General features: G+C 39.7%; 1 pseudogene; it reads right to left on the bottom strand.

The window, feature by feature from the left end:
• Positions 1-1,195: 1,195 nt before the first annotated feature.
• The window catches only part of LOC122745983, a 75,469-nt pseudogene continuing 54,658 nt past the window's right edge, over positions 1,196-22,006 (bottom strand).

Below are 22,006 nucleotides of genomic sequence, written 5' to 3'. Positions count from 1 at the left end.
CTAAGGATCAGTTAATTGTTAAGGTTAAACGTCAAGGCATTTATTAAGTGACTACTATTTGTATAGAGTGCTGTTCTCAACTCTGGAGATATAAAAGTAAAATAGCCCCTTCCCTCCAGAAACTTACATTCTAATGGAGAAAACAAGTATCTATCTCTATCTTTATTATCTCTGTCTCTATAGCTATCTCAATCTTAATGTCCTGTTGTTCAGTCATTTTTCAGTCATGTCTGACTTTCTGACCCCACTGGGGGTTTTCTTGGCAAAGATACTGGAGTAATTTGCCATTTCCTATACATAAGGAAACTGAAGCAAACAGGATGAAGTGACTTGCCCAGGGTATGAGGCCATATTTGAATTCAGAAAGATAAATCTTTCTGACTCTAAACCTGGGACTCTACTGGATGGACTATCTGTCTGCCCTTATCTTAATTTCTATCTATCTCTAACTACATTTCCATCTTAATCTCTATTAGGGAAGAGATTGTTGTTGTTTCTCAGTCTTATACTACAAGTAAGATGACAGGACAAGCAGCCTCAATCATGTGCTCAAGACACTGAAGAATTCCTGCTTTACTCCCATTTTTGGAGATGGGTGGCAACTGGGATTACCTTGCTCAAGCAGGAAAGCTGTGACTGCCAAAAGTGGTGACTTTGAGAGGTAGGGAACATGGAACTCGAGGGACCAGAGCATATAATAAGAATCAGTGGAGATACAGGGAGCTTGCTTGGTTTGTTATGAGAAAGCACTCCTACAGCAGGGTCCCAGGGCCTTTTAAGCAGGAGAGACAAGGTTTCAGTTCCTGCAGCACCTGCATTTGGTCAATTAAGTTTGGTATCTTCCCTTTCAATGTCAGCAATGCATTAAGGTATGCTGCTAACCTAGGTAGGCTCAGGGTTTCCACCAACTGTTGTATGCAACCACTGGACATGTTTAATGTCCCAACTCACACTTGCCAGTGCCCGCCAAACTCCTTGTACTTTTATCCACAGCAACTCACAATAGCACAGGCTCATTGCAAGCCTTTTCATTGGCTAGCTGGGCCAACCGGTCAGGCTTTGAGAATCTTGTCGAACAGCTTGTTCTGTACAATTGTCCATCCCGTCCTGTTGACATGCTCCTTCCAGTCTTCAGTTGGGGGTGGAGCATCTGCATCAGTCAGAGCAAAAATGACATGGCATTCACACTCATACTTCATGCCGTCTGGTTGTCATAAAGTGGCACTGGGGTAGACTCCACCTCGATAGGGATGTCTGCCTCAATGGTACTGTCCTGGTGATGCCTAGGAGTGACAAAGAGCACGTGGGTTGTGCGGGCACTGCTGGCATCTGGGTGAGCACTCCATAGCTTGGAGTAGCTATGATCCAAAAACCATGTACCAAAAGCTGGAAAAGCAGAGAGGTGCCCATGCACCGGGCTGGAGTCTGGAAGTCGAGCTCACCACTTTGGTGGGACATCTGTATAGGAGCAACACAGTATCTCAGAGCCTGCGAGTCAGCATGGTGTCAGTCATAAATTTGAAACAGGAAATGAATTGTGATTGCCATCATTTCTCAAGGAAACATAGGCAAAGTTTGGACAAGTGATTTTGCTCAAGGTCAAACAAAAGCCTGGCCTCAGTTTGCTTATCTGTAAAACCAAAACAAAACAAAACCAAAAAAGGACTTGGATTAGATATAGGCATCTTAAATTTTTTCAACTTGTGAGCCCTTTTTGCCCGAGAAATTTTGACATGACCCCAGATATATAAATATATAAAATAGATATACATATTTTACTATGGCCAAATTTTTCATGAGACCCCATATGGAGTGGGGATGCACAGTTTAAGAAACTAGGGACTAGATGACCTAGAAGGTCCTTCCCAACTTTAAATCAACTCACTGCCAAGTGTCTGGGCTGAGATTTGAACCCAGAGCGGGAGTGGGGGGAGGGTGGGTGGCTCTTTCTACAACACTACCCTGGCCACCTAATGGGATCAGGTTCCAAACTTGGAGTGCTTCACTGTCACTTCCAACGTGTTCCCCTAAACAACATGTCCTTCCTCAACTCCATTCTTTCTTATCTCTTCTTTCCTTTCCCCATCCTCCTGCCTATTTCCCTTTTATTTCCCTTCCCCCAACCATTCCCCTCCCCCATCCCACCCCACAGAATAGCCAGCTCCCACTTGCACCTCTGCCTGCTCCTCCTCCCTCACTCGATTCTGCCTTCCCTCCCCCACTTTCCACTTTTTTTGTTTCTTTTTTTGTGGTTTTCCCCTTTTCTTCTGTTCCTTCTTCCACAATGTGACTAAGGTAGAAATATGTTTACATGATTGCACACGTATGATGTATACCAGATTACTTGCCATCTTGGAAGGGGATAGGAGGGGAGGGGGGAGAAACTTGAAACTCAAAATATGATAAAAATGAATGTTGAAGACTATCTTTAAATGTAGTCGGAGAAAATACCATTTACAAAACAGAAGAAAATCATTTTGGAAGCTGTGTGGAGAACGAATTGATGAGGAGGCAGACAGATCATTGAGGAAGCTATTGCAATATTTCAGGTTTAATTGTATGCATATAGAGTTTTGAAAGGAACCAAGGAATGAAGATGAAGTTACAGAATATTTCCCTTAGCAGACTGGGGACTTCTTAAGACAGGGAACTAAAAGAGAGAAGATTTCAGTGGGATGTTCTAGCTGTCTTCTTAATATCTAAAGACCTGTCATGTAAAAAGGGTGTTGCTTAGTGTGGCATCAGAGGGCAGAACCAGGAGCTTTGGGCAAAAATCTTAGCAAGTCAGAGTTAGGCTTGATCCAAAACTATGATTCCTAATTGATATGGGGAGAAAGCACGTGGGTCCTTAGGATTCCTCTGTAAAGAATTACACTCTCGGGCAAGTGCTATTTAGGAAGAAAAGAACAGGTTTATTGGGGTACAAGAGAAACTGGTCGGGAGGAAGGTTTAAAATACACTTTCCTCCATGACTATCTTGGGGAGCGCTCTTTTATAGGGCCAAGATGGCATAGGTAAAATGTCCCTTATTGGGTGGTGGGTTGGAAGTCCTCTGGTGGTGGGTGGGTGTAGTTTGATGATGGGTCATGTGCAGTCTGGTGTTGGGCATTAACTCCATCCTGGTGGGTCCCAGCAGTCTGCTGGTGGGCAGTTCCTGGGTCCTATCCTGGTATAGCCACACCTACCAGGATTACCTCATCTACGTGTCGAGGAGGACTGGAATGTAGGGTGGTGGTCCTGGAGCTTGCTCAATTCAATCCAGTGCTGTTTATCTCTTTTAGGTGTGTCTGTTCTTGGTTGAGCTCAAGGAAAGGCCTCCTTGATCTCAGGGGAAAACTCCTGGGGTTTCAAGGAAAAAGTTCCTTGACCTTCCCAGACAACTTCTGGGGTAACTGGGGCCCATAATCCTCCCATAACATAATGATTAGAGCTAGCTCTCCCAAAATGGAATGACTTCCCAGGGAGATGGAGGATAACCGGAGATTGATAAAACCAGTGCTCCCCAAGAGTGGGTGCTATCCCTTTCTCTGCTTTCAATTCAGTGGCAGCAAGCATTTTCTTAAGGGCCTACAATGTCCAAGGAACTGTGCCAGGGAGTCAGTGGAGATAACAAAGATAAAAATGGAAAATAGTCCCTGTTCTCAGGGAGTTTACATTCTACTCTCAACCTCAGTTTCCTCAATTGTAAAATGGGTGGTCATCAGAGTTGTGATATGGATCAAATGAGACAACAGGTGTAAAGTGGTTTCTAAGTCCTAAAGCACTTCATCAATTATTAAATTATTTTAAAAGAAATAGTAGTAGTAGTAGTAGCAGCAGTAGTAACAGTAGCAGGAATAGTAGTAGTTATAATAGTAGTTGCAGCAGTAGTAACAGTAGTAGTAGTAATAGAAGTAGCAGTAGCAGTAGCAGTAGTAATAGTAGTAGCAGCAGCAGCAGCAGCACTAGTCATCATCATGTAGGAAGATTAGTAATATCCAAGATAATTTGGAGAGGAGGGAAAGACTAGAGAATGGCAGGAGATACAGAAAAATCTGCATTGGAGGTAGAACTAAAGATGAGCCTTGGAAGGAGCCACGCAAATTCCAGGTTTCCATAGCTCACAGATCACGTGCATGTTCAATTTCTGCTCCTTGGATACTCAGTGAATATTTGACCAATCCAGCGTATGAACCTGAACTTGTCCTTAAGGCAGCCTAAGCTATTGCAGATGGCCCAGGACAAATCGGTCCTGACCCCAGCTTTCTCCTCTATTCATATCCCTCCTTCATGCCATAACTTTACACATTTGTCCCTTAGGTGGGAACCCGATGGTGCAGTCTCCTTCTTCCTTACAATCCAGGAGCTGCCCTGCAACTTAACCATGAGATCTCATCCCTAGCTCAGACTAATTCAAAGGACTGACTAGTCAAGCAGGAAAGCCCAATATCTGAAATCTGTATTCCTCATCCTGCCTGGTCAGTTTCCCTAATGGAATTTCATCGATTAGCCAAGCAGCCAAACAGAACAGCCAATTTCGCCCCATGTCGCCCAAGTGATCCATACCCCCCCAACCCAAGCTTGTTTAATGTCATCAGGGCTTGATTTAACAATAATGTTGAACAGTGATAGGAGGAAAGTGGTAGAGAGGTGAATTAGGCAGCCAGCAGGAATTCTATTTTAGGTATCTTGACAATAGAAAAAGTATACATACATATTTTAAAGGCATTTGGTCTACATCCCAACTCTACCGGCTGCTTTCAAGGAATGGAGGGCAGAGCCAGACTTAAACAGCTTGACTGGTAAAGTATCAAAGGGCATAGAGCTTAAAGCTTAGAACTGGATCAACATGGTACATTGTAATGGTGGAAATGGAGTCAGAGACCCTGGGTTCAAATCCTGATTTTGCCTCTTACTACCAACAGGGGCAGCTGAACTGGCTCAGTTGATAGAGAACTGCTCTGGAGTCAGGAAAACCTAGGTTCCAATCCAGCCTCAGACATTTACCAGCTAAATGACCCTGGACAAATCGCTTAACATCCATCTGCCTCGGTTTCCTCATCTGTAAGATAAGGATAATAATAACACCTACCTCCCAAGGCTCTTGGGAGGATCAAATGAGAAAATATTTGTAGAGCACTTCATAAACCTTCAAGCACTATATAAATACTTTACGTCATAGGAAATGTTATCTCTGTGACCTGAAGCAAATCATTCAACACTTCCTAGACCTCCATTTCCTCATCCATAAAATGGAATGAATAGAATAAGCATTTATATAACGTCTACATGCTAGACTTTGCCACACATTAGATACACAATGGATTGAATGCCAGGCCTGGATTCAGGAATACACTTCTGAGTTCCAATCTGGCCTCAGACACTCAGTAGCTCTATAACCCTGGACAAGACACTTTACCCCATTTGCCTTAGTTTCCTAATCTGTAAAATGACCAGGAGAAGGACTTAGCAAACTACTCTGGCATCTTTGCTAAGAAAGCCCCAAATGGGGTCACAAAGAATCAGACACAACTGAACAAAACTACAAGTACTTTGTAAATCTTATTTCACCTGATCCTCACAACAATCCTGCAAAGTAGTTACTGTTATTATCCCCATTTTACATTTGAGGACACTGAGGCAAATGGAGGGGATGTGACTTGCTTAGGTTCACACAACTAATAAGTGTGTGGGTCTGGATTGGAACTTGGTTCTTCCTAATTCCAGCCCCAGCACTCTACCCACTGAGTCACCTAGCTCCCTCCTGAACTAAATGATGTCTGAAGTTCCTTCCTGCTCCAGATCTATGGGATTCCCGATTCCTGGTCCAGTTGCTTTTCTCCTCTGGGCTCCAGGTTCCTTTTAAGTACAATGAGGAGGCTAGTTTTTGATAAGCTCTAAAATCTCTTCTAGCTTTAAATCTGTGCTAGTATGAACATGGTGCAAAGGTGATCAAAGCTGGAAGGAAACATAAAGCCAAGAGCTGGAAGGGAACTTAGAACATGGAATGTCAGATTTAGCAGGGGCTGTGAATATCAATGTAGGCTGATAGAGTCCAAAGGATCTTCCAAATGTTGAGCCAAAGATGTTAGAGTTAGAAGGAATTTTGGAGATGCTTTTACCCATCTCTCTCCCTCCCTCCCACCCATCCCCATTAATTGTACAGAAAAGTAAATGGATGCTCAGAGAGAAGTGACTTGCCCAAGGTCACACAGAATCAGTCCAGGGCAGAGAAACAAAGCTCTCCCTAGGGATTAATGGGACAGGACAGCTAGGGGGACGGGTGGCAATATTTGGGGGCTTTGCTGTCTTTCCTCCTTCACCTTACAATGAGCCTTTTGGGACTGTAGTCCTGGCAGTGTGGTCTGTTGAAAGGAACATTTCTGCTCTTCCCTTTTCAAACACTTGGTTAAGAGCCTGAGAAAATAGTATGAACCTGCCAGAGGAAACCCCTTAATTACTAACACTCCCATACCCCTGCAGGGTTTGGAAAGTGCTTCATACATGATTTTGTTTGATCCTCACAAGAACAAAGTGAGGTTATCACCATTTGAGAGATGTGGAAACTGAGCCTCAGAAAAGTGATATGTCCAAGGTAACACAGCTTTGTAATGGTCTAAGGTGAGATTCAGACTCCTGCCTTCCTGAATATTTCTGCATATAATTGGTTACCTACTAATTTCCAAGTCTTTCCAGATCCTCCAGCTACTGACATCTTTCTCCTAAAGTTAGCTTGTCTCAATATATTTGCATGTCATCTCCTCCAGCTAGATTATAAACTCCTTAAGCAAAGGAATTATTTTATTTTTATCTTTGTATTTCTAGTACTTACTTCAGTGCTGGACACCCAGCAGACGCTTAACAAATTCTTGTTGATGATTGATTGATTGATGAGAGTGGGTGCCAAAGCTTTCCTTCACACAGGGGGATATCAGAGTTGAGGGACTGGGGATCAGGAGCTACCACACAACCTCCCTCTGTCTCTCCTTCCACAAGTTCAAATATAGGCAAGAGTCACTCAATTGACACCTGTGGATGATCAGGTAGTTTGGCAGAATGACGGACACAACCTCTGACAACTGTATTGGTCAGAATACCTTGCCAGAACTGGACTCTGATGAGTGATCTCTGGAGAAGTGCCTCCCAGGATGTCTAACAAACAGGCCAAAGACAGTGATGGTTCTTTTTTTAAAGAAGAAAACATTGCTCACTCAATGGGAAAGGCAACACAATCATTTATTTTAGCTTCTCAGTAAAGGGCCAAATGAGTCTATTTCTCACCGACAGTTTCTTTGAAAAAAGAGAGACTGATGATAGTCGTCTGCGAAAGGAGAACATTCCAACCCTACTCGTGGAGCCATAGATCAGGCGATGGGAAACAACCTGAAAGGTGAAAGTTATGGAGAGGCAGATTGAGGCTTGATATAGGGAAAAGTCTACCTCTTAACAAAAGTGGAATGGGCTGCCTCAAGAGGTAGCAAGTTCACCTTCACTGGAGGACTTAAAGCAATGTTTGAATTACTATGAATAATCTATGAATAAATGAATTAATTAATAAAATTAAAAAAAAACATTTATTAGTAAGTACTTACTATATGCCATGTACTATGCTAAGTTTGGGGGATATAGAAAAAGAAAGAAAAATTAAGACAATTCTTGTTCTCAAAAACCTCGCTCTATAATTGGGGACAACAGTATATTAAAAAAAAAAGGTTTGGTTTGATTGAATGGCATATGAGGACACTCTCAATGGTGAAATATTGTGATTCTTGAAAGTGTTGAAATGAAACTTAAGTAATGACAACAAGCAGGTAGGGGAATGATATGAGGACATTTAAGAGAGGATTTATGTTCATATATGGATTATACTTCAGCCTTAAGGAACTCTCTTTATGATTCTGAGATTCTGTGAGGGCAGAGATCCTCCCTCTTCCAGTTAGACTCGGGTAAATTATTTGTATAGGATTTAGTTCTTTTCAAACTGCTTTATTATTCATTAGGTCATTCAATCCCCACAACAGCCAAGTGAGATGCAGCCGGACAGTAGGCAAGGACAGGATTAATTATCCCCATTTTCACAGATGAAGATACTGAGGCTCAGAGGGAATTAATCTCTCTCTGTCCTACTGACTCCTAATGTGACTATGGATAAGTCTCATTCTTTTCCCTCCACCAAAAAAAAAACACCCATATATATGTGTGTGTGTGTAAATATATATATATATATATATATATATATATATATATATATATATATATATATATATATATATATAATATAAATGGAAGACACTTATCAAATTGTGGTACTCATTTTTCAATCCCATTCAACAGTTGTGTAAAGAATTTCTTATTAAAATTTAGCTAGAAGTTTTCCATCTTCCCTGAGGGTTAATTTTTGAAGTTCAGGTCCCATATCTGGAGGGTGGCACTTCTAGGTGGGCAGAAGGAGGTGGGCAGGTGTCAAGATGTCCAGGTAGATCCAGATTTTGTTGTGATGAATAGCTTTTGACTTTGGTTTCTAAGATATGTGTTTTTGGAGGGAGGGGCAGAGGGAAGCAGCGTTGCAAGCTGGGGGAACTGTGGGTTTGGCTTACTTAGTTCTAAGCCCCCTGGGAGCAGTGTTCACTGAAATCTCTTATGTTTTACCAACTACTACTTCGTTCTGCTCCTTCCCCTATCTCTCTGATACTCCTGTGCCTGTTAATCTCTAGCTCATTGCTTCTTCTTCCAGGTCTGGAGAAGTCAAGGAGGCAAAAGAGAGGGAGAACTAGGTTTGTAGCAAAGACCTCCTGCTTCTGAACCCTAGGGATGGGGTGAGGGTGGGGTCAAAGATGGATCATCAAACTGTCTTTTGCCACTGCTATGTTGGAAGTGAAGAAGTAGGAATCTCTTCTGGTCCCTATGACTGAGACTACCTTGCTGGTTGGGAAAGATAGAGTTTGATTGACGTTCCCCCAGCATGTATAAGTTAGTGAAAGGACTTAGCACTAGGTGGGGAATGAGTATGTCTACCTGAGATGGAGTATGTGAAGGCTTGGGGTAGCTAAATGGTATAGTGGATAAAGCACTGGCACTGAAGTTGGAAGGAACCTGAGTTCAAATCTCACCTCAGACACTTACTAGCTATGTGATCCTGGGCGAGTCACTTAACCATGATTGCCTTAAAAACATCCAGGGGCAACTCCAGTCATTCTGATATATATCTTGCCACTGGACCCAGATGGCTCTGGAGGAGAGAGTGAGCTTGGTGACTTTGCATAGCCCTTCCTCATTTAAATCTAATTCCCTGCAAGTCATGACATCATTATGATGTCATGGTCCTCTTTGAGAACAAAAGACAAACAACAACAATACAAAGCCTGTACTGTAATGGCTATACTAGATGTGGACAGGAGTGAGAGAAGCAGCAGAGATACAGGTGCACTGAAAAACTGGGCTAATCACCTTTGTTCTATTTTTTTTAAATATAAAATAGATTTCATGGATATCATTTATTTTTACACTGCCTTGATTTGCTGCTCTATCTCTCCCCAGCTCCTACACATTCTCCCTTTATAATAATAATAAAAGAAAAAATAAAAAAGAAAGGAAAAAAGTCCAGCAAAACCAATATCTTGAAAAAAGTTGACATTATATCAAATATTCTACACCTCTGAACCTCTACCTTGGCCAAGGAGGGAAAGAAGTATCTTCTCATAGGTCCAGCTTGGGTTTTTTTGTTCTTTGTTTTTTGGGTTTTTTTAAATAGTTTCACATTATTGATATTTATTGTTTCTAAAGAGTTGTCCTTTCCATTTATCTTGTTGCAGTCATTGTTTTCAGGGCTCTTCTTTTACTTTGCATAAATTCATGTAAGTCTTTCCGTGGTTCTTGGAACTCCTACTATTTATTATTTCTTACAGCAGAGTAAGTAGCATTTTTTCCTTTAGCTAAGCATTGCTTAGCCATTCCTCAATCAATGGGCAGTGGCTATTTCTAGTTCTATGCTAAAGGAAAAAAAGTTCTGCTTAAAAGATTTTGATGTATATCAAGCCTTTCTTTTTTCCCTCAATAACTTCCTTGGGTATATGGCTAGCGGTGTAATCTCGGGAACAAAAGGCATGGAAATTTTAGGTCCTTTTTTGCATAATTCTAAATTGCTTAGACTGTTTTATACACTCGTTTATATATACTTACATATATTATATATACATGTTATACTTAAATACAAAATATATACTCAGAATTATATTACATGTATGTATATATGTATGTATGAAATATATAGATACAGTTTTCTGCATTTCTGGTTTATTTGTAACTAGTCTAGACAGAACTCTGAGTTCCATGAGGGTAGGAATTCTGCTTCACCGAAACATTATATCTCCTTCAGAGGTTTGAACATAGTAGGTACTTCTTAAGTGTTTGCAGAATGAATTAAGAACATCCAAAAGAGTTATAACATCATGAGGCAGATGATGTGATAATTATGTCAAGTTTACTGATGAGAATTCATCCATTTGGAGATAGAAGAAGGCCTTAGAAATTTAGTCCCACTTCCTCACCCTTCTAGATGGAGAATCTGAGGTCCCAAAAAAGCAAGGTGTTCAAGGTTACTTGGCTAAACTCTACTTGATGCTACATTTAGTGTTCTAACTTCCACACAAACTACCCTTTTTCTACATACATCCTCTGATGTCTTTGAGGCTCAGTGATGGGACTGTCCCACAGCTCTACAGCCAGGAAATTGAATTCCAGTCTACCAGTTTTAAGGTCATTTCCCCTACTATGATCCAAAGCTATCTGTGAATAGATAGGCTTCTTGTGGGCAGGTACTGTATTACCTTGCATAGTACTTTGCACATTTAATCAGTGTTCATTGAATCACATTGAAATAAAATGAGAGTATTGGAATAGTTTGTCTTTAAAGTTTCTTCTAGCATCGAATCCTGTAATCCAAATGTAGGGCTTGTCTAGATTTTCAGCAAGAGACTGAAAGATCATGACCTCATCTGCCCACCACTGGTATAAAAGCATCACAGTATTGATTTCTCTAAACATTGAATTCTAGAATGATTTATAACTGTCTGGGCTCAGGGAAAGTATAATTATTAATATTATTGAGTCTTTGACTCATATTTTGGGTCTAGGACACAAATCAGGGTGCAACAAAGGACTTGAACAAATCTAAGATGAAAAACAAATTTGACATTCTCTGTATTCTAAGATAATACACCTGTACTCCTGTCAGGACAGGTATTCAGATGATTTCTGTGGTCCTAAAGGTAATATTTGGCTAGCCATTCATACCCATATCCTCAGTGGACTAACTAATGAAAAGATTAGAAATAATATTAAGGCAATCCATGAGAAACATTGAATGAAGAGTGAAGACTATTAGTACTATCAGCATTCACTTTTCTAATTCCCAGTTCTCTCATCTGCAAAATGGGAATGTTATTTTTATTAGTTGTCATCATAGACACTATTAGCACCCTAAAAGGTGACTGGTCTGAGTCTTTGCCTTTTTATGGGGTTAGAGCTCATTCTTGGGCCCAGGGTTAGGATTGAATATATGATAGGCATTGTAGAATCACAAGAGTTGGAAAGCACTATACAATTCATACATTTAATGCCTATCTCAAAAATGATAGATGGAATTCATATTCTCATTTTGCAGATGTCAAAACTGAGGAATAAGAAGGCTATCACTGAGAGTACTAATCATGTTCACCCCTCATACAATACTTCTTTTATATTGTTTGTTATCTTTTCATTATCAATATCTTATTTCTCCCAATACTGTAGACTCCTTAAGGTCATGGATTGTTTTATTCATCCTGCTATTTCCCAACATATCTAAGCTTTGTGTCTTGTAAACAGTAGGTACACAAGGAAGTTTTGTTAAATAATTTACCAAGATTCCATCCTACTGTCCTGACTCACAGTTTGATGGGAACATTTAAGACAGCTGTCTACACTTCTGCTTTTAGTTGGGTTTCATGGCCTTGTTCATGGTGTTTAACAAAAGGTTGGGGAACTATCTGCCTGCAATTATAGCTTTTTTGGGAGCTTGAAGGGACCTAAGAGAAACTGTCTAGTAGAACTGAAACTTGATGAAGTCAGAACTGTCTCGGTTTTTTCTTTGCTATTCTAGTGTTCAACATGGTCCTAGGCATATTGTAAGTGCTTAATAAAGAGAAGTTGATTGGCTGATTTGTAGATCTTTTGCTGCCTCTGCCCTTCCATTGCGACAATTGTATTTTTTCATTGATCCCATCACTTTATTCACATTTTTCAGCACTTTTATGTAGTTGTCTTTTGTTATGATTTGTCTGTTTTTGTCGATAAAGGACTTCTTATTATGAATGTCTCATTTTTTTACTGACATGAGCTCCTATTTCGTTTACTTTCAAGTGTTTATTGAGTTTTATGTATCCTGTGTCATATTTGTTCATTGTGGAGGATTTTCTTTAGTGTTACTTGTTCATTTCCTTGTTCTGGTTCTTTTTCTTGTCTGGGGATGGCTCATTCAACATATCTTTATGCCATTCTTTTTTTCTCTTGGTTTTTATACATCCATTCATTTATTTGGGGACAGATGCATTATTTTCCACTCAACTGTGCATGTGGAATAGGAGGGAGGTAAAGGCTGATGAGCTATAATCCTCTGTCACATCTCTGACTCTACAATCTTGCTATAACTCCCCCAGAACTCATTTTATAGATGATGAATGGACCCAAAGAGACTGACTCACCAGTGGTGAGATAGTTAGCAAATGGCATAATCCCAGGTTTCTTCATGCCTATTTCATATATATAGTGGAGCAATGAGGGCCAAGTGACTTCCCCAGGGTCACACAGCTAGTAAATGTCAAATGTTGAGGCTGGATTTGAACTCAGGTCCTCCTGAATCCAGGGCCAGCACTTTATCCACTGCACCACCTAGGTGCCCCCCCCTCATAATTTTTTAACAGTACCATACTGCCTCCCTGACTGTGCCTGCCCCTGTTCAATCCATGCTCGATGATTCAATAATTTTAGAGTCCTCTTGATTTGTTTTTGTTTTGGTGGTAGTGGATGTATCTATAGGAAGAAGGTCAAGGAGGCCATTGAGTCAATTTCTAATAATGGTAGTGTAAGGTGTTTTTTTAAAAGATCTCCCAGGCTGGTTAAGCCCCGTGTGGGTCACCAATCTGTAAGGGCCAAATTTAATATGGGAAGAGCTGCCCCTCCTCAACTGTTCCTCCCAGACTGATAAGAAACAAGATTTAAAAAAACCTCTTTTCAAATAAACAAAAAGAACAGGGTTTATTGATGAGAATAAATTTAGAAATAAGGACAAAGAAAAGTAGGAAATACAACCTGTAAACTTGCCCACCTGACTCTCTCCATCCTCTATGTGTCCGCATCTAACTCTCTCACCTGCCACCATGAACTCTCCTCCCTCTCTCTTTCTTATTTTCATCTCCTCCCTCATCTCTCCTCTTCTCAGTTGCTCACTTCCCAGAATAAAAAAAAAAACCTTCTCTCATAGGAAACCCGTGCCGACCACCCACACATCCCAAGCCAATTCACTGGCACCCCAGAGGTGGCGACCGAGGCTGGCCAGGGCATGGGGTTTCTGTGCATACCTCAGCTGGGCAGAGGGAGCTGTGTGGGGCATGCCCGAGGCTGGTGTGCCCAGGGTGGCGAGAGCCAGGTGGGGTGCGCCTGAGGCTTTCTAATTTTAGCCAAAGATGGGGTCCCAAATCACAATAAATTCTTATAGTAGATAGGATATATATACCCAATGACTGAAGAAAGGCAAGTATATCCTTACAATGTACCAAAGGTTGGAATGTAAGATTGTGCCCACCTGTCAAAGCATACAGTGAATCTTTGTAAGGAAGTAAAGGGTGATATGGCTATGAAAAAATTTGCCAACACAGCACATTTTCATGGATGAAGTTGCCTGTGATAAAGCTATCATTGGGCAATTAATACTTTTCCATCTGTAGTGATTTTCTGACAATTTTTGGTGATTCCTTCCATTCTTCTCCATTGCTTTGAATTGGACATGTTGGTTTCAAAACTCTAAACCTAGTTCCTTGGGTTGACTATTTCTGAACTTTTTAAACTCTGACTTTGACTCAGCATTAGCCATGTCTTCTTTTCTCCAAGGTGTGTATATTTCCATTTTTCAGGTAAGAACATTTAGGTCTAGGGAAGGGAAATCATAGAATCATGTATCTGAAGCTCGAAGGGACCTCAGAGGTCATCTGGTCCAAACCTCTCATTTTACAGATGGAAAGAATAAGGTCCATTGAAATAAAGTCCAGAAGAAACAGTAAGTAGAAACATTCTCTGACCTCAGAGCTAGTCTTTTTTATTTGGGCATATTTAGGTTCTTTGCCTATGTGTCTAACCGTTTTTCAGCTTCCTTTGCTTGATCTGTGTCAAAGGCTGACCAGATAACCCTGGATGTTCCCTATATTTCTATGCTGTGTCCTCTTGTTTTCTCCCTCTCTCTATTGCACTTGGAGATCGTCATCTCATTAATCTCCAAGGATTCAATGATTGTTTTTATCTTGATGATTCTCAGATCCATTCATCTATCCTTAACCATCTCTTCTAATTCCTAGTCATTGTAGGTCTCTTGTATCTACCTGCTTATTGGATACTTCAAACTGGATATCCTATAGACATTTAAAACACAATCATGAGGGGCGGCTAGGTGGTGCAGTGGATAAAGCACGGGCCCTGGATTCAGGAGTACCTGAGTTCAAATCCGGCCTCAGACACTTGACACTTACTAGCTGTGTGACCCTGGGCAAGTCACTTAACCCCCATTGAAACAAACAAACAAAAAACCACAATCATGTCTAAAACTGAACTCATTATCTTCTCCCCAAATCCCTCCTTTTTCCTTACTTTCTTATTACTGCTGAGGGCACTACCGTCACTCAGGCTCAAAACATAGGTGTCATGTTGAATTTCTCATTCTCTCTCACACTCCCCATACCAATCAGTTGCCAAGTCCCATTGAGTCTGCATTAATAGTATTTCTTGTACATGCCTTCTTTTCTTCTCTGACATTACCATGACTTTGCTATAGTCCCTTATCATCTCATACCTAGACTGTTTGGTCTTCCTGCCTTGACCTCTCCTCACTCCAATCCATTCTCCACTCAATTGTCAAAATAATCTTATTAAAGTACTAATATGGGGCAGCTAGGTGGTGCAGTGGATAGAGCACCAGCCCTAGATTCAGGAGGACCTGCGTTCAAATCCATCCTCAGACACTTAACAATTACTAGCTGTGTGACCCTGGGCAAGTCACTTAACCCCAATTGCCTCAACAAAAAAAAAATAATAATAAAGTACTAATATGACCATGTCACCCTATCACCACCACTATTCAATAAACACCAATGATTCCATATTCCCTACTACAACAAATATAAAATCTTCTGTTTGGCTTTTAAAGTTCTCTTTAACCTGGTCCTTTCCTATCATTCTAGTCATATGCCTTAGAGCTCTACCACATACTCAGTAATCCTTTGATATTGAGATCAATGATTTTCCTTGAATAAGACATCACTTCTCCTGAGTGACCACTTATTTCTACTGTCTTCCATGTCTGCAACTTTGCTTCCTATTCTATACTTTCTGGCTTCCCTGACTTCCTTCAAGTCTTAGCTAAAAGACATTTTCGAGAAAGATGTTCCTTATTCCTCTTTATTCTAGTTCCTTCTCTGTGGTGATTATTTCCAATTTATCCTTTATGTAACTTATGTGTTTATAATCACTTTTCTCCCCTATGAAGCTACTAGCTCCTTGAAGGTAGGAACCATTTTTTGCCTTTCTTTGTATCTTGCCTGACACAAGGTAGGACCTTAAGAAATGTTACTTGACTTTCTTGACCACAGAGATAGAATGACTAGTGAAAGAAAGATCAAGGATTCAGTGAATTAACAAGCATTTATTAAGTACCTACTTTGTGCCAACCACTATGATAGTTAGCAGAGAGACAAACAGAAAAAAAAAATGAAATAGGTTTCAACTTGAGAATTGTACATCCTATAGAATGTAACACCAGGTCTCCTGGTAGTAAGTCCTGTTGTCTTTTATGCTATATTAATTCTCAATTAACTATATCATATTAACTACATCATCCACATTGCATCTGTTAATTGATTGATATATTTTGTATCAGAAAAATTTGTGATAGAAAAAAAATCATGAGATACTATCTTCCAAACGTACTGCTTCCTTCTTCCTGTTCATGTTGTCACTACATGCTAACAGTACCTACTGCTGCCTGTCAGAGACATTATGCTTTTCCAAATATGATGGTGGTTTGACCCTGTCTAGCACTTTGTACAACTTAGATGCCCAATATGGCAAAGACGCCAAAGGACTTTTACTCTATCAAGTAAATGCATTAACTAAAAGCACTGAATTAGGGACTCAGAGTATGGATGGATGGAGAAAATAATCAATTGCTACTAATTTAAATGGGTAAAAACTCAAAACATTACTGTGAAGACTGTTGAGTACTAGGCACTGCAATTATGGCTGAAGGAAGTATGAGAAGGCAGCAGTAGTAGGTGAAATTCACAATACACTTAAAATGTTTGTCAAGTGCTTTACAGACGTGACCTCATTTAAACCTTATAACAACTCCTTAGAAGTAAGTATGGTAAGTATTATGATTCACATTTTGTAGACTAGCAAACTGATGCTCATAGAGATTAAACGATTTGTCCATGATCGCATAGCTAGTAAGTGTCACATGTGGGATCTGAACCCAGCTCTTCCTGAGCCCAAGTCCATTGCTCTAATTATTTTTATTCTGTGGGACCTGAGATAAGGAAATGGTGAGGATGACAGAAAAGAGTAGCCTTTAAGTGTTTTTATATTTACAACTTTGACTTCTAATCCTGACAAAAATCGAGAATAGATTATAAAATATGTGACAATCTGGGGGAGAGAGAAGTTTTAAACACTCAGAACCAGTTTGGCTTTATCAAGAGAAAGTCATTTTCTTTGGGCATGGAGTTGCAAGACTAATAAATCAGGGGAAAACTGTAGGAATAGTGTATCTAGTTTCATTATCCTTGTGAAAAAATGTTAAAATATGGGCACGATAATAGGAAAATGAAATGAATTATAACTGTTTGAATAAACCCTAAAAGTAATCATTAAGGGTTTAAGGTGTCTATCGGCACACCTCAAGGATCTGTGCTGAATCACATGCTGTTTAACATTTTTATCGTGGACTTATACAAACATATGGTTTGAGTTCAACTTTTCAGATTACACAAACCTGGGAAAAATAGCTAACACATTTGAAAACACAGTAAGAATCCAAAAAAAATTTTTAACAAGTTAGAATCATAATCCACATATAATTGGATTAAATTTAATAAGGAAAAATGTAAATCCCTACATTAGGGTTCAAAAAATCAATTATAAAGTAGTACATGGCATGACTGTACAACAGTTTGTCAGAGTGTGGGACGGGGAACTGGGCAATATAAGTGGAATGAAAGTTCAATATGAGTCGATGTTTTAAAGGGCAGCTCAAATAGCTAATGGAATTCTGAGCATAGCATCTAGAATAGGAGAGTTTACAGTTTGTTCTCTCATGCCAATGTCGGACCTCATATGGAGATCTGTTTGCAGTTCTGGGCATCAGATTTTAGGAACAACATTGAAAAACTGGAGAGCATTGAAAGGAATTCAACCTGGATACTGAGAAAACACAAAACAAAATGAAATAAAAACCATGCCATATGGAAAATAATTGAAAGTCTTAGAGTTGTTTTGCCCAGAAAAGAGAAGATCTCTGTAGAGGAAAATGAAATGGAGCTGGCTTGACACATCCAAAAGCGCTGGCATTTGGAAGAGGGCTTAGATTGGGGTGGAACTGAAGTCATCAGTGAATGACAAAAGGCTTAGACTTGCATCTGATTCAGGGTTAAAAAGAAGTTCACAAAAGGGCAGCAATCTGTTAGGGAGGAAAAGAAACTAGATTTGGAGTAAGAGGACTGGAATTCAAGTCTTTGTCCTATCCTTTAACAACTATGCAACCGTGGGCAAATCATTCTCTGTTTCTGAGTCTCAGTTTCTTCTTAATATGAAATGGGAATAACAGTTGAACTATTTACCTTTACAGGAACATTGTGAGTCAAGTACTTTGTATACTTCAAAATGCTTTTTAAAATATCCTCTATTCTTGCCATTAGTGGCAATTAGGAAAGGAGGGAGGGAGGGGAAAAGGAAGGAAGGAAGGAAGGACAGAGAAAAAGAGGAAGGCTTGAATTTAGGGCTGGGAAGGAAGGAGAGAGGGAGGAAATAAAAGAAAAGATGAGAGGGGAAAAGAGAGAGGGAAGGAAGAAAGGAAGGGGGAGGAGAACAATATGAATGTTAAAGAAAAGTAACAAAAATATTCAGCAACAATGGTACAACTCTCCAACCATCTCCCAGGCATGGAATATGGATCCACCTCCTGGCTGTAGAAATTGTAGAATTGGCAATGAAAGTTCATAACATTCAAGCATCATGGACTCAGAGCTATTAGCAAAATCATGATCTATTGTTTCCCAACTCAAAGCTCTTACTGCTAATGTGGTCCTTATTCTCTTACATACAAAAAAAAGAGATTTTTAGACTGAGGCCCAGTGGGCAAATTATGACTCTCTTCTCACTTAAACCTGTGTCATTTTGTTTCTCTGAGCCTCATTTTATACATTGCTAATATTAGGGGAGTGAACTAGAAAATCTCTAAGGTTCCTTCCAGCCCTAAATTTATGATTCTATTATACTTGTCCCAACCTTGTTAGATTTTAAGCTGCTTGAAAGGACCTATGTCTTATATATCTTACTATCCTTTTTTGCTTAGTATAGGGTTCTGAAAAAAATATATATTTATTAAATATTGACTGAATGAAATGGAATTAAAATGAAATTAATTAAATTGATTCTAAAACTCATAGTTCTAGATATACTTGTCTATTAACATTTGCCAGGCATCTAGGTGGCAAAGTAGATAGAACATTAGGCTTCAAGTCAGGAAGCTCCAAGTTCAAATCTGGCCTCAGACATTTACTAGCTATGTGGCAAGTCATTTCAACTTGGTTTCCCTCAGTTTCCTCATCTGTAAAATGTGGATGATGATGATGATGATGATGATAATAATAATAATAATAATAATAGCACCTATCTTCCCAGGTTGTTTAGAGAATCAAATTAACTAATGATTATAAAGCTCTTAGCACAGTACTTAGCATATGGTAAGATATATATGTAAATAAAATGGCCTCAAATATTTATTAATCATTTGATCCTGGATAACTTAACCTCTATCTGCTTCAGATTTCTCACTTGTAAAATGGGGTTGATAATCCTACATCACAGTGTTGTTCTGAGAAACACATAAGACAATACTCGTTATGTGCTTATTACAGTTCTTAATATATAGTAGGTACTTAATAAAAACTTCTTCCCTTTCCCCCTGCCTCTAATTAGGGGAGGGGGGGAGTTAATTCTCTGAAGAGTAGTCAATCCATAACATTATGTGCCCTTTTGAGTGGACTCCACCATCGTATGGTGCAGTGATGTGTTTGACCTCCCCTTAAGGACCAGGAATTTCTTGTTGGCAAGGTCTGTCGCTTCTCCTTTTCCTGTCTCCCCAATGATGCCCATCCCATACATAGATATACTATATATACTCAATAAATATGCAATTTCCCTTTTACTTTTGCAAACCTAAAGCCTAGTTGCTTTGTTCTTCTGGACATTCCAAAAAATTGCCCCAAGATTTCTTAGAGTTGTGTAAAAACATTTTTGCATTGGAAGTAATTAAAAAATTATTATGAGCAATCTCCTGCCTCCAAAGGGAACTTCCCCTAAAGTGTCCCAAATAGCAGTCATTCCTCCTATGCCCAGGCCCTTCTGTGGAAGAAGATAAAACAGTAACTTTTCTTAATCCAGCACACAGCCTACAAAGCTGTTGATATGCAGGGGGTACAGAATTCTGACTGTTTCACATTCTGGACAGCTTCCCTGTTTCCAGATTCACCACTTTGGGGGGATGGATTTTACTCTTTACTGCAGTTTTGAAAGCCATTCTAATGTTCACAAACCCAAATGGAGCCCACTGATTCTAAGATTGAGCCAGCAGGAATCCAGAAAACAGCAGCCCAAGCCAAATTGGATGTGATTGAAGGACACAAGAGAACAGAGAGACCAGAATGACATGGAGACCAGGAAGGACTTGAGAATCTACAGAGCAAAATCATTGGTGCTTCTAGGGGGGTAAAACTGAGAGTTCTCTCCATTGAAAAGTCTCCAAAGTTTCCAGCCTAAAGGAACTTTCATAATATAGTCCCCTTCCCCCCCCCCTATTTTTCAAGTGGTCTAGATTCATAGAATGCTTTAAAAAGGCTATCCAAGTTGTAAATGACATTAGAATAGGCAAAAGAGATGATAGAGCCAAAAGGGACTTTAGGATGGAGAATTTAAAATTCAAAGCTGGGAGAAATTTGAGAAAATTAAATGTCAAAGTTGGAAGTAATGATGACAACCAAATCATATAACTACCTCATTTAATAGAAGAGAAAGCTGAGAAATTAAGGACCAAGCAATTGACATAACTTTCTCAGGGTCACACTGACTTAATGATGAATACAACATAAGAATTCAGCCTGCCTAAGCCCAAGGCCTTTCATAGCTAACCTGTGATTTGAATAATAATGATAATAGCAATTATATAGTACCTACTATGTGTCAGGCACTGTGCTAAGCACTTTATAGTTATTATCTCATTTGATCCTCATAACAAACCTGGGAAGTAGGTTCTATTATTTTCCCCATTTCACTATTGAGGAAACTAAGACAGGCAATGGTTAAGCACTTGCCAAGAATCACACAGCTAGTCAGTGTCCAAGACTGGATTTGAAATGAGGCTTTCTTAACTCTAGATTCAGTGCTCTATCTACTACATCTTTTCTCCTCCCTCTCCCCCCCAAAAAAAAAAATTAATGGTTTTCTTTGGAATTCATCATGATTTACTGGGGCCAAGGTAATATATTCAAGATTATGAATTCAGTCTCACATCCTGATCCCTAATTTCAACCTCAAATGTATCCCTGAACCTGCCACATATTGATCAAGAGAGAATGGGATAGAAGATCTTGATACCTCAGGTCAATCCATTTCCATAACTGAAGACACAACTCTTGTCCTACTGATGATATGTGAAGGACAGAAGATTAGATTAGGGAGGCCAGTGGAACCAACTCAGAATACATTTGGATAAAAATAGACTGCCTCTAACCCATCCTCTGAGTGAGACAGAGGACGTCCAGCATCTTCTGTCCCAGTGTCCCGCAGGGGGCGAAAGAGGCGTGAAATTATGGTAATTTAAAAATCCAATTAGCTCAATCAACTCTGAGACTTGAAGACACAGAGGGCAATAGAATCTTTAATCATGGAAGTGCTGGCTTTGGGGAGCTGGGATGGCTTAGTAAAATCAGAGAGGGAAGAGCTCTCCAATCCCACCTTCTGTGGTCCTTAGCTTGACCCACCTTGCCCTTTACTGCATATCAAGTAACCTGTTTGTTCTACACTGCTTAAACTTCATAAGGGCATGGACTTAATTATTCATTAACTTCCAAGGCCTTTGGACACCATTGATTTTTGTTTCAGGTTTTCTGTTGGATCCGGTACACTTATTCCAGTTTGATAGCATTAAGTATTTTGAATAATTAATATGGTAATTTAACCTGAATGAAATGAACAAATGTTACCTTCTACTTGGGGAAGGGATAAAAAAAATCCCCTAAGTCAGTTTTCCCAAATCTTTTAATGTTACTCCAGGCAGTTGAGAGAAAGGCTCAAGGCCACCCATTCGACTTTTGCATAGCTCTAATTATAAGGAAACATTTCCTTACATTGAGCCCAAATTTGTTCCTTTGCCAATTCCACCAATTGTTTACGGTTCTGCCCTCTAGGGTCACAAAGAACAAGGCTAACCATTCATTCACATGACAGCCCT

This window comes from Dromiciops gliroides, chromosome 1 (assembly GCF_019393635.1).
Source record: "Dromiciops gliroides isolate mDroGli1 chromosome 1, mDroGli1.pri, whole genome shotgun sequence".
Lineage (NCBI taxonomy): Eukaryota > Metazoa > Chordata > Mammalia > Microbiotheria > Microbiotheriidae > Dromiciops > Dromiciops gliroides.
The sequence above is the reverse complement of the archived record's forward strand: the minus strand, read 5'-3'. Positions and strand labels throughout refer to the sequence as shown.